This window comes from Crocuta crocuta, unplaced genomic scaffold (assembly GCF_008692635.1).
Source record: "Crocuta crocuta isolate KB4526 unplaced genomic scaffold, BGI_CrCroc_1.0 scaffold139, whole genome shotgun sequence".
Classification (NCBI taxonomy): Eukaryota; Metazoa; Chordata; class Mammalia; order Carnivora; family Hyaenidae; genus Crocuta; species Crocuta crocuta.
The window spans coordinates 6069287-6083478 of NW_027533258.1; positions in this window are offsets into that span (position 1 = coordinate 6069287).

Sequence of the window (14192 nt, forward strand, 5' to 3'; positions counted from 1 at the left end):
ACAATTTACAGGGCATTCTATTTATTTACTTCTTGAAGTATAATTAACATACAGTGTTAATTGCAGGTGTCCAAAATAATGATTCAGACATTCTATACCTTTCTCAGTGCTCATTAAGACTAGTGTATTGTTAATCCCCTTCATCTATTTCACTCCTCTCCCCACTCCACCCCCCATTCCCCATGTAACCACCACTTTGTTCTCTGTAATTCAGAGTCTGTTTCTTGGTCTGTCCCTTTCTCCTTTCTGGTCTTCCCTTTGTTTCTCGAATTCCACCTATGAGTGAAGTCATATGGTATTTGTCTTTTGCTAACTGACTCACTTCACTTAGCATAGTGCCTCTGGGTCCAAGTTGTTTCTTTAAAAAACTACTTCATTTCCTTCGGGTAAAGGCCTAGGAGGGGAATCACTGGGTCATATAGTGACTGTATATTTAACTTTATAGAGAACTGCCAAACAGACTCCAAAATGCTTGCACCACTTTGCACTCCTCCAGCCATAAACACATTTTAGTTGTTCAATGTGCTTACCAGCCACACCTGTTAAATAGTTTTGGAACAAGAGGTTTTAAAACATCAAAACTTGGATGTAACTTAATGCCTCCTTTTTCATGTCCAATTGCTATCAATTTCTACCCCTATGTTCGGACTTGATAAATACGTGAATGCATTTTTAAAAAAATAAATGCTTTGTTCACTGTGCATGAAAAATCCTAAATCTTTTCTTGTTATGTGAAAACTGCTAAGGCACACATGCACACTAGTCTCAGAAATTTCTACCTTCAGTCTGCAGAGAGGCTGGGCACTACCTCATTTTTGCTCTCTGGTATACCCAAGTGTCTAGAAAGCAGTGCCTAGAACGTAGTAGGTAATCAATAATAATTTGTTGAATAAATGAATAACTGAATTCTGAAAATTTATATATATATGTATTTTTCCAACCTGAGGTTTTGTTTTCTAAGAATAGAATACATTTTTGTTTATTGAGATGTCTTTTAGGACTTTCAGTAGAGTTTGGAAGTATCTTTTATATCGATCATATAGGTCAGCAAATTCCTCCTCTTTCTAAATAGATATTTAAAACTTTTTAAATGTTTATTTTTTCTTTTAGAGAGATAGAGAGAGATTGAGAGAGAGAGAACAAGCCGGGGAGGGGCAGAGAGAGAGGGGGACACAGAATCGAAAGCAGGCTCCAGGCTCCAATGTCAGCACAGAGTCTGACGTGGGGCTTCTAATTTGGGAGCCATGAGATCATGACCTGAGCCGAAGTCGGGTGTCTAACTGTCTAAGCCACCCAGGTGCCCCAATAGACATTTTCCCCATTCTGTTTTCCACATGGTTATTTATGGGGGCTACTTTTGATTTTTTTAATGTTAAAACTTAAAAGCTGGTCACAATTTTTCGATATTGAGTAATTTTTCAGGTGATTCTCTTGAGCTTTCCAAAGGTAAAATGGTCATCTACAAAAAGCATATAATTTTGTCTGTTCTTTTTCAATTTTATTCTTCCTATTTCTTTCTTTTATCTCCATTCACTGGCTAAAGCAGCCAGAATGACATTAACTAGTGAGGAGCAGCGGCGCCTGGGTGGCTTAGTCGGTTGAGCGTCCGGCTTTTGCTTAGGTCATGATCTCGCGGTTTGTGGGTTCGAGCCCCACGTCGGGCTCTGTGCTGACTGCCAGCTCAGAGCCTGAAGCCTGTTTCAGTCTGTGACTCCCTCTCTCTCTCTGACCCTCCCCTGCTCACGCTGTCTCTCTCTCTCCTAGAAATAAATAAAACATTAAAAAAAAAAAAACACATTAACTAGTGAGGAGCATGAAGCGTTTGTTTCATTCCTGACTTGATTCTTGCTTCTAATTTGTTGTCTGTCAGCGTAATGCTGATTAGAGTCTCAGGTATTAATTTTTTGCATTTTAAGGAAATGGTCCCCATTCTTGATTTAACAAGACTGAAGGTCAAAACTTATCAAAGACATTGGTGGCACCTGTCTCATTAATCACCTCTTCCTCTGCCCTAATATCAATGGATGTCCTACTATCAACATCTTTAACTTAGTTTCTAAGACTGAGCCCTCGCATTCCTATCATGAGTATCAATTAATTAGAGGGCTGTAATCTAATTTCTACTATTTTAGATTTTTATGCCAATATTCATTTGTGATTACTCCTCTCTTTTTGAGTTATATTTTTCAGGTTTTAGAATTAATGTAATGATGGATTTCAAAACAAATTATTAAAGTATTAATCTAATAAATAGTTCCTCCTATATATATGCTCTGAAAGATAGAATTCATTTTATCTGCTCCTTCAAGATTTAATAGAACACATCTGCAATATTGTCTGGCTAGTATTTATTTTAAGATTAGCAACTGGTGTGGTGCTTGGATGGCTCAGTCGGTCAAGCGTCTGACTTTAGCTCAGGTCATGATCTCATGGCTTGAGAGTTCGAGCCCTGTGCCGGGCTCTGTGCTGACAGCTCAGAGTCTGGAGCCTGCTTCCTATTCTGTGTCTCCCTCTCTCTGTCCCTCTCCAGCTCATGCTCTCTTTCTCTTAAAAACAAATAAACATTAATTTTTTTTAAATACTAGCAATTGTCTATTAGATTTCCTATGTCTTCTGAGTTGGTTGGATTTGTTCATATTTTGCTAGAAAATTGTCTCTTAAACCCAGGTATCCACAGTAAATTTTCAGAGAACCAATAAAGTATTACCTTATACATATTTGGGGAGGGTTCCCTATATATGTGTCATTTTTACCATATATTATTTGTTTAAAACAAAGACATAGTTACTTGATTTACTTATTGATTTACCAATTTTCTATATCCGAATTTGTTAACTACATTTTCTCCTTACCAATTCATTGTTCTCTATAAATAGAGAACTGTTAGTTGTTCAGGCATCATTTGTTAAAAATATTTTCCTTTCCTCATTTCATTGCTTTGGCTCCTTTGTCAAAACTAATTGACTACAGTTCAATGTAGGGCCACTTGTTTACTTTTTCTTTTGTTGCCTTGCTTTTTTGGTGTCAAATGCAAAAAATTATTGCCAAGACAGATGTCAAGGAGATTACTCCTTACATTTTCTTATATGAGTTTTACTGCTTCAGGTCGTAAGTTCAAGTCTAATCATTTTGAGTTGATTTTTGTGTATGGTGTCAGATAGGGGACCAGTTTCATTCTTTTGCATACAGTTGTCCAGTTTTCCCAACACCATTTATTGAAGAGACTAACCTTTCTCTATCGTATAGTCCTGGCTCCTCTGTCATAATTCAAACTAAAAATAAATAGTAAATAAATAAATAATGGTAATAATTTAAACTAAATTTAAATTTAGTTTAAATTATTTACAATTAAATGGTAATAATTTAAACTAAATCCTCTGTCATAATTCAAACTAAAAATAAATAGTAAATAAATAAATAAATGGTAAATAAAACCATCCCAAGATTAATGACTATCAACAGAATGGGAGAATACATTTGCAAACCACTTATCCTATCAGAAGTTAATATTCAAAATATACAAGAAACTCATACAATTCAAAAGCAAAAAAACAGGAGTGCTTGGGTGGCTCAGTCAATTTAGCGTCCGACTTAGGCTCAGGCCATGATCTCACAGTTTGTGGGTTTGAGCCCCACGTCGGGCCCTCTGCTGACAGCTTGGAGCCTGGAGCCTGCTTCGGATTCTGTCTCTCCCCTTCTCTCTGTGCCTCCCCCACTTGCACTCTCTTTCTCAAAAGTAAACATTAAAAAAATTCAAAAGCAAAAAACCAAAAACCAAACAAAACTCAATTTAAAAAATGGGCAAAAGACTTAAATAGACATTGCTTCAAAGAAGACATCCCAACGGCCAACAGGCACAAGAAAACAATGCTCAGTATCTCTAATCGTTTGGAGATGCGACCAAAACCACAATGAGATATGACCTCATATACTTGTTAGCTTGGCCATTATAAAAAACGTAAGAGATAATAAATGCTGCTTAGGATGTGGAGAAAAGATAATTCTTCTACTTTGTTGGTGGGAAAGTAAACTGGTACATCCACTAAGGAAAAAAGTATGAAGTTTCCTTTAAAAGTTAAAAAAAATGAATCAAATGATTGAGGAATGCTACTTTTGCACATATATTAAAAGGAAAAGAAATCAGTATCTCAAAGACATATCGGCACTCTTCTGTTATAGAATTATTCACCATAACCAAGGTATGGAAACAACGTAGGGGGTCTATTGATGATTATAAGATGCATAAGTTCTAAGGCTCTAATGCATAACATGATGCCTTTAGTCGATAACACTGAATTATATAATTAAAATAGGCTAAGGGAGTAGAACTTAAGTGTTCTCAACAACAACAACAACAAAGGTAAGTATGTAAGGTCATGAACATGTTAGTTAACTATATGGGAGGAATCTTTCCATGATGCATACATATATCAAACCATCACATTGTATAGTTTAAACATCTAAAAATTCTGTTTGTTGATTATATTTCAATGATGCCAAAAAAAATCAGGTGACTGTATAAGTATTTCTTCTGCTGCATTCTGTCTTGTTTCCCTGATTGATTTTTCTATGTCGATGCTAATATCACTGTATCTCTTGATTGCTAGAGCTGTAGAGTAAGTTTTAATGTCAGGTAGAATAAGTCTTCCAATACTAGTCTTCAAAATTGCTCTTGGCTGTACAAAGTCCTTTGCATTTTAAAATCAGCTTATTAATTTTTGTTAAAGAAAAAAAGACTCTAAATGTGAGACCTGAAACCATAAAAATTTGAGAAGAGAATATAGGCAGTGATTTCTGTGATACTGGCCGTAGCAACATTTTTCTAGATAGGTCTCTTGAGGCAAGGGAAATAAAAGTAAAAATAACCTATTGGGGCTACATCAAAATAAAAAGCTTTTGCACAGGAAAGGAAAAAGTTCAACAACACAAGACAGCCTACTGAATGGGAGAAGATATTTACAAATGACGTATCTGATAAAGGCTTAGTATCCAAATAAGTAAAGAAGTTACACAACTCTAAGCACCTGGGTGGCTTAGTCGGTTAAGTGTTTGTCTTCTGCTCAAGTCATGACCTCACAGTTCGAGTTTGAGCCCTGCGTTGGGCTCTGTACCAACAGATCAGAGCCTGAAGCCTGCTTCAGATTCTGTCTCTCCCTCTCTCTCTGCCCCTCCCCCCTCTCACTCTCTCTCTCTTTCTCAAAAATAAACATAAAAATTTCTTTTAAAAAAGAACTTACATAGCTCAACACCCAATCCTCCTGAAATAATCCAATTAAAAAACGGCAGAAAATATGAATAGACATTTCTGCAAAGAAGACATACACATGGCCAACAGACATAAGAAAAGATGCTCAACATCACGCATCATCAGGGAAATGCAAATAAAAACTACAGTGAGAGAGAACACACTGATGGTTACTGGAGGGGTGGTGGGGATGGGTGAAATAGATGGTGGGGATTAAGGAGTGCACTTGTGATGAACACCAGGTGCTGAACAGAAGTGGTGAATCACTGTATAGTACACCAGAGTCTAGTATTATGCTATATGTTCACGAACTGGAATTAAAATAAAAACTTTAAAACAAACTAAAACAAAAATCTACAATGAGATACCACTTCACACCTGTCAGAAGAGCCGAAATAAAGCCCACAAAAGCCAACAAATGTTGGGTAGAAGAGAACACTCGTGTACTGTTGCTGGGGATGCAAACTGGTACAGCCACTGTGGAAAACGGTATGGAGATTCCTCAAAAAATTAAAAATAGAACCACCATATGATCCAGTAATTCCACTACTACGTATTTATCTAAAGAAGATGAAAAACACTAATTTGAAAAGATATATGCCCCCTATGTTTATTGCAGTGTGACTCACAATAGCCAAATTATGAAAGGAGCCCAAGTATCAATGGACAGATGAATGGATAAAGAAGTGCTGTATATGGGGCGCCTGGGTGGCTTAGTCGGTTAAGTGTCCAACTTTCGCTTGGGTCATGATCTCGCGATTCGTGNAAAAAAAAAAAAAAAGAATGAAACTTGCCATTTGAACAACATGGATGGATCTGGGAATAATGCTAAGTGAAATACATCAGAGAAAGAAAAAATACCACTTGATTTCACTCATATGTAGAATTTAAAAAATAAAACAAAGAAACAAGGAAAGGAAAAAAAAAGACAAACCAAACCAAAAATAGTCTCTTAACTCTGAAGAACTCATGGTCACCAGAGGGGAGGTGAGTGGGGATGGAGGAAACAGGTGATGGGGATTAAGAGCACACTTATCATGGGGAGCCTGGGTGGCTCAGTCGGTTGAGCGTCCAACTTCGGCTCAGGTCATGGTCTCATGGTTCGTGGGTTCGAGCCCCGCATCAGGCTCCATGCTGACAGTTCAGAGCCTGGAGCCTGTTTCAGATTCTGCGTCTGCCTCTCTCTGCCCTTCCCCTGTTCATACTGTCTCACTCTTTCAAAAATAAATACATTAAAAAAAATTTCTTAAAAAGCACATTTATCATGATGATCACTGGGTGATGTACAGAATTGTTGAATCACTATGTTGCACACCTGAATTAAAGTAAGAGTGCATGTCAACTATACTGGAATAAAAATAAGAGAAAGAGGACTTCTGGGATATTAACTGGGAGACTGCTGGATTCCTAGGTCAAGCTGGGAATAACTGAAATTTTAACAACAGCAAGTTTTCCAAACCACAAAGATGGAAAATATTTTCAATAATGTTTTGAAGTTTTTCGGTATATATGGTTTACATACTTTTTATTATATTTATTGCCACATAAATTTATCGATTTTGATGCTATTTTGAATGGTGTTCTTTTTTTAAAATATAATTTATTGTCAAATTGGCTTCCATACAACACCCAGTGCTCATCCCAACAACTGCCCTCCTCAATGCCCATCACCCACTTTCCCCTCTCCCTCAACCCCCATGAACCCTCAGTTTGTTCTCAGTACTTAAGAGTCTCTTATGGTTTGCCCCCCTCCCTCTCTGTAACTTTTTCCCCCTCCCCCATGGTCTTCTGTTAAGTTTCTCAAGATCCACATATGAGTGAGAACATACGGTATCTTTCTCTGACTGACTTATTTCACTTTAGCATAATACCCTCCAGTTCCATCCACGTTGCTGCAAATGGCCAGATTTCAATCTTTCTCATTGCCATGTAGTCTTCCATTGTATAGATGAACCACATCTTCTTGATCCATTCGTCAGCTGATGGACATTTAGGCTCTTTCCATGATTTGGCTATTGTTGAGAGTGCTGCTATGAACACTGGGGTACATGTGCCCCTATGCATCAGCATTCCTGTCTCCCCTGGATAAATCCCTAGTAGTGCTATTTCTGGGTCATAGGGTAGTTCTATTGTTACTTTTTTGAGGAATCTCCATACTGTTTTCCAGAGGGGCTGCACCGGTTTGCATTCCCACCAACAGTGTAAGAGGGTCTCCGTTCATGCCAGCATCTATAGTCCCCTGACTTGTTCATTTTAGCCACTGTGACTGGTGTGAGGTGGTAACTCAGTGTGGTTTTGATTTGTATTTCCCTGATGATAAGTGACGCTGAGCATCGTTTCATGTGTGTCTGTTGGCCATCTGGATATCTTCTTTGGAAAAGTGTCTCTTCATGTCTTCTGCCCATTTCTTTACTTTACCATTCCTTATTTGTTTTTCAGGTGTGGAGTTTGGTGAGTTCCTTATAGATTTTGAATACTTTATCTGATATGTCATTTGCAACTATCTTTTCCATTGCCTTTTAGTTTTGTTGATCATTTCCTCTGCAGTGCAGAAGCTTTTAATCTTGATGAGGTCCCAATAGTTCATTTTTGCTTTTAATTCCCTTGGCTTCGGAGATGTGTCAAGTAAGAAATTGCTGCGGCTGAGGTCAAAGAGGTTGTTTCCTGCTTTCTTCTCTAGGGTTTTGATGGTTTCCTGTCTCACATTCAGGTACTTCATCCATTTCATTTCTGGTTTACAGACAGACCACTGATTTTTATATTCTGACCATGTATCCTGCAAACTTATTGAAGTTATTTCATTGCTCTTATGTCTTTTGTAGATTCCTTTGGATTTACTCTCTATATAATTATGTTATCTGAAAATAAAGAGAGTTTTACATCTTCTTTTCCAACATTTATGTCTCCTAGTTCTTGTCTTATGTTATTGCATGAAAGTTACACAGAAGTGGATACCCTACTTGTGCTATCGATCATAAAGGAAAAGTAGTATTTCACTATTAGATATAACTTTAGCTGCAGGTTTTTTCTGGGTGCAGTTATTCTTTTTTTTGTGATTAGTCTTGCCAGGGGGTCATCAATTTAATTAATCTTTTTTTTTAAATATTTTTATTTATTTCTAGGAGAGAGAGAGACAGCGTGAGCAGGGGAGGGTCAGAGAGAGAGGGAGTCCCAGACTGAAACAGGCTCCAGGCTCCGAGCTGGCAGTCAGCACAGAGCCCGACGCGGGGCTCGAACCCACGAACCGTGAGATCATGGCCTAAGCGAAAGTCGGTCGCTTAACCGACTAAGCCACCCAGGCGCCCCTAATTAATCTTTTTAAAGACTCAAACTTCGTGTTTGCTGGTTTTCTCTACTTTTTAAAGTTTATTTATTTATATTGAGAGAGAGAGAGCACGTGCACGGACATAAGCAGGGGCGGGGCAGAAAGAGAGAGGAGAGAGAGAATCCCAAGCAAGCTCTGTACTGTCAGACCAAAGCCCGATGCAGGGCTTGAACTCGAGGAGAGATCATGACCTGAGCTGAAATCAAGAGTCAGATGCTTGGGGCGCCTGGGTGGCTTAGTCGGATAAGCGTCCGACTTTCNAGGTGCCCCTTGATTTTTTCTATTTTACTTTTCCATTTCATCAATTTATTCTTTTAGCTTTATTTTTTCTTGCCTCTACTTGTTTTTACTACTGCTTGCTTAATTTGGTTTTCCTTTTCTGGTTTTTCAAGGGGAAAGCCTAGATCACTGATTTTTCTTTTTATGTTTTTCATTTATTTCTGAGAGAGAGAGAAAGAGAGAGAGAAAGAAAGCGTGAGCAGGGGAGGTAAGAGACAGAGGGAGACACAGAATCTGAAGCAGGCTCCAGGCTTTGAGCTAGCTGTCAGCAAAGAGCCTGATGCAGGGCTCGAACCCAGGAACCATGAGATCATGACCTGAGCTGAAGTTGGATGCCTAACCGACTGAGCCACCCAGGTGCCCCCAAACCGGGCCTTTCAACACATGGCCCACTGGCGGAAATGGCCCCTACTACCTGCAAACTGACAGAGCTAGATTAAATTGTCTTCTTCTGGGAGGAGCTAGAATAAGTATGGAAAGGGCATTTCCCTCGTTCCCTTTTCTAATACAGTTATTTAAAGTCATGTTTTCTCCATATGTACTAAGTGAGAAGAATCCCACAAATACATTGCACTATCATTATCATTCACTCAAAACTATTTTCTGATTTCTCTTGTGATTTTCCCATCGATTATTTAGAAGTGCTTAATTAAATCCCAGATGTTTCCAGGTATCTTGCCTTTATTGATGTCTAAATAAATTCCACTGTGGTCAGAGAGTATACTCTTTCTCAATATATTAGCACTTGCTTTATAGCCCAGCAGATGGTGTATCTTGGGAAATGTTCCATCACACACTTAAAAGAAGGCATGTTTTGCTGTTGTTGAGGCAGAATTCCACAGATGGCAAGTTTATTTGGTTGACAGACTTCTTCCAAACGTCTATATTCTTACTGGTATGTATTCTTGTTCTGTTTTTCTTCTTCTAATAATTACTGGGGCAAGAATATTAAAATCTTGAACCACAACAGTGGGACATTCTATTGCCTCCTCTAGTTTTTTCAAACTTTGTATTCTTTCATTTATTTATTTATTTATTTATATTTTTTGATAGTGTGTGTGGGCTGGGGAAGGATGGGGGGAAAAGAGAGAGAAAGAGAGAGAGACGGAGAGAGAGAGAGAGAGGGAAAGAGAGAGAGAGAGAGAGAGAGAGAGAGAGAATCCCAAGCAGGCTCCACTCTCAGTGCAGAGCCTGATGCGGGACTCAATCTCATGAACCATGAGATCACGACCTGAGCCATAATCAAGTGTTGGACGCTTAGCTGACTGAGTCACCCAGGTGCCCCTGCATCTTTGCTTAAAGTAAGGTATTTGCGAACAGGAACATTTAGAATTTTCAAGTCCTCCTAAATTGGCATAATTGCTTTAGAAATGAGAAAATGGAGACTCAAAGAAGCTAAATGAACTTTCATTAGCTTGGATTAAACTCAGTAAACCTGGTTTTACCAAGAGGATGGGTTGTCATCAAGGGGATGACATGTTGTAAACTTGGATTGTCTCAGACGTTTTTTCTCACAACCCACTGTATTGACTGGTTAAAAACTGGAAGGTAAGAGCTAATCCGTTACATCAACAATAACAAGATCTGACTTACCGAGAATACTTTCTTCACTCTTACGGCACTGGAAGAATACTACTTACGAAGGGTGATATAATTTGTTTTTGCATTTGGGTCATATTTTATCTGAAGTCTGAATTCTCAAGCTCTCATGTTCATTCAACGGTGCCAAATTAAAAAAACAAAAAAAGCTATTTTGTGTTTCAGCGTGAAAAGAAACCATGAATGCTATCGGTCCATTCTAAAACTTCAGATGATAGCAGATAATGAGCTAAGGGATAATTTAATTTAGTCTTATCAAAATTTTCAGATTGACTGTGCTCTTCTTGGGTTTCCAAGGCTTCTGCTCAAAAGAATGGGACAGATAAAAGCCACACTCAACACAGGTTTTGTTTCCAGGTTTCTATATTTGTATTTACATAAACCCAAGCACATATGAGGATATAGACATATGATGTGCACCATAAACTAAGTTGAAAGTGAGATATACAATAGCCAGAAAACATCAAAGTTCCCTCAGGTGGGGGAGTGGAGGAGTAGGAAGAGTTTTCATATAAAACTTTTTAAGAACCAATGGAAATTTCAACATTGCTGCAGCCAGGAAAGGTCTGTCATTGTTAATTACGATAAGCCCCGCAAGTATGTCAGGAAACAGTCTCATTTGTAAAACATACCAGCATCACTGCTTTTCTGCCTCCTCACTTCGAGAGCACATTTGCAAACTGTTTGTTAATTTATGCCACGTTTGTATCTCTGATCAAGAAGGAGTCACATCAAGAAAGAAATAAAGAGGAGTGTTGAAAATATTTAGTTAAACATTGCCCAGCCAAGACGAAGAAGTAGAGGAGAGTAATACTTGGACACATTTGAGGAGAAGATGTATAAAAACAATCTCCATGCAAAGAGCCAAAGATGGAATGCTATTGGTGTTACCAGGAAATATGGCCAAGCGAGAAAGGAGAGGCAGAGAAAGCTACAGGGAATTCTAAAAGGGAATTAAGAATATTCCCAAACCTATGCCTCCACCAAACCCAAGTCCCCAGAAATGGCAGACATCTTATTCACCAACAGTTCATTAAAGGAAAACACGAAAGGCTAATGGTCAAAAACTTTGAGAAATCCTTAGAAGATGAACTTCAGACTGAAGAGGGAAATCAGAGGCAAATATAAACAGCAGATGACAGCTGCCAAGAGACAGAGCAGCTCCTTATCTTAGGGATGAGAAGCACGTGGAGCAGGAGGAGCTCTGGGACAATAGGGTGTGTTGGGTTGGATTATGGTTTTCACCGCAATGAGTATGTTGGCTGCTCCACCCATCACCACCAACTGCTCATCATAGGAGAAGGCTGACTACTCTACCCATCATCACCAAGTGCTCATCATATTAGAAGGATGACTACATTACCCATCACCACCAAGTGCTCATCATATTAGAAGGATGACTACTCTATCCATCATCACCAACTGCTCACCACACAGGAGGAGATAATGCGGGCACATGGGTTAAAAGCAGTGAGGGGATCCTGTCACCCCCATGATATGCGGTGGAGAGGGAAACAGAGTCCTCACTCTTGGGGAACTTACCCCTGGCTCACCTCCCCTGCAGTTCATCACCCCAGTTATTGAGGACATGCTGTAGAGTGCCAGCCTGGCAGTAATGTTTCCTTCCAAGCAAACCCTCAAGGTGAGCAGGGTAACAGACAACAAGAGTCACAAAAAGGCTAACAGGAGATCAGATCATAAACATAGAGACGAGCACAGAGCCAGGAATCACCAGCTCCAGGAAAAGGTGGCACTAAACCCAGCAAATGGATGAGGAAAGAGCTAGTAAATCAAATACAACAGGACTTTATTTATTTTCTTGAAAGTTTATTTATTTATTTTTGAGAAGAGAGAGCGCAAGTGAGCATGGGAGGGACACAGAGATAGTCTCAAGCAGGCTCCATATTGTCAGCACAGAGCCTGCTGTGGTGCTCAAACTCACGAATCGTGAGATCATGACCCAAGCTGAAACCAAGATTCAGACGCTTAATTGACTGAGCCACCCAGGAGCCCCTTATTTTTTAAAGTGTATTTATTTATTTTGGCAGAGAGAGAGAGAGAGAGAAGAGAGAGCAAGCAGGGGAGGGGCAGAGAGAGAGGGAGAGAGAGTCACAATAGGACTTTAAAATGATTATCTTTAATACCATCAAGTGAGAGGCAAAGAGGCATTCCATTTGTTTAAAATAGCACGTAAAAAAATTTTCCAAAATTTAGATGTTTATTATTTAAAGCTAAAAACTCAAAAGAGAGCCTGGATGGACACAGCTGAAGGCAAACTGGAAGAATACGCCAAGAAATTCTTCCAAGTGTAGCACAAGAGAAAAAGAGACGAAAGAATGAAGAGAAAGAAGAGACAAAAGAATGAAGAGACAGAGACAGATGTAGGGGATCAATGGGGTTAAAATGTAAGCTCAGCGTCTGACTGTCCAGGTGGAATCCCAGTTATGTATGACCTTGGGCAATTTATCAAACCTCTTCTGCCTCAGTTCGCTCATCTAGAAAGTGGTGATGATAATAATAATGCCCACCCAAAGGAGTTGCTGTGAAAGTTAAGTCCGCTAATACATGGAAATCGCTGAAAACAAGGCCTGGAACATAGTAAGTGGTGTTTGTTAGAAGGAGAAAATGGAGGGAGGGGAATACAGTGTGAAATAAAAAGTGAAAAGTAGGAAAAAATGTCCAATAGGGAAACACAAATCTGTGGCTTGAAGATCCTACCGAATCTCAAACAAGTAAAGAACAATTGACTTATACTTGGGGGTGCCTCAGTCGGTCAAGCGTCTGACTTCAGCTCAGGTCGTGATCCCGTGGCTTGTGAGTTCAAGCCCCACGTTGGGCTCTGACAGCTCAGAGCCTGGAGCCTGCTTCAGATTCTGTGCCTCCCACTCTCTCTGCCCCTCTCTCGCTTGTGCTTTATCTCTCTCTCAAAAATAAATAAGCATTAAACATTTTTAAATAAATAAAAATATACACCAAAGACAAAGATATAAATAAATTGAAAGATAAAGACAGAAAAAAGAAGCAGGTTCTCAATTTCCTATCTTATGCATATGAAAAATATGATCTGATAACTCACAGAAGAGACTATCCAGATGGTCACTAAACAACTAAAAACAAGAACTTCATCTCTACTATCTGCACAATCCTAGTTGAAACAAAACCGAGAGATCATCTGATATCCTTCACACGTACAAAAATTCAGAAGTCAAATGATATCAAACATCAGCAAGGATGTCAAGAAACTGGTTACACTACACATTGCTGGCATCAATATAAATGGATAAATCACTTGGAGAACAAGAAATACAATCCCATAAAATTGAAAATATGCATATACTGAAACCCAGAAATCCCACTTTAAAAGTTACTCCCCACAGTAATTCTTAGACATGTGCATAAGGATGTCTGTCAGAGCCCAATCTATAATACTAAAGAGAAGCCTGAAAGAAACACTACGTCCATCAAGAAAATAGGTAAATAAGTTGTGTGAAATGTATGCAACAGACTAACACAGAGCACTTAAACCTAGTGAGCTACATTTACAGGTGATGATAAACTTGAATGATAAAATTATGCTTCAAAATGAGATGATCAGCATGGTTCCATTTCTTTAAAAACACATGAAGTTGGAGTTTTACAACAACCAAGTGAACGTGGAATCATGAAAAAGTTAACTTTTATAACAGTAGGAAGGTTTGGTGGGATTTTTTTTTTTTTTTTTTTTTTTTTTTTTTTTTTTTTTTT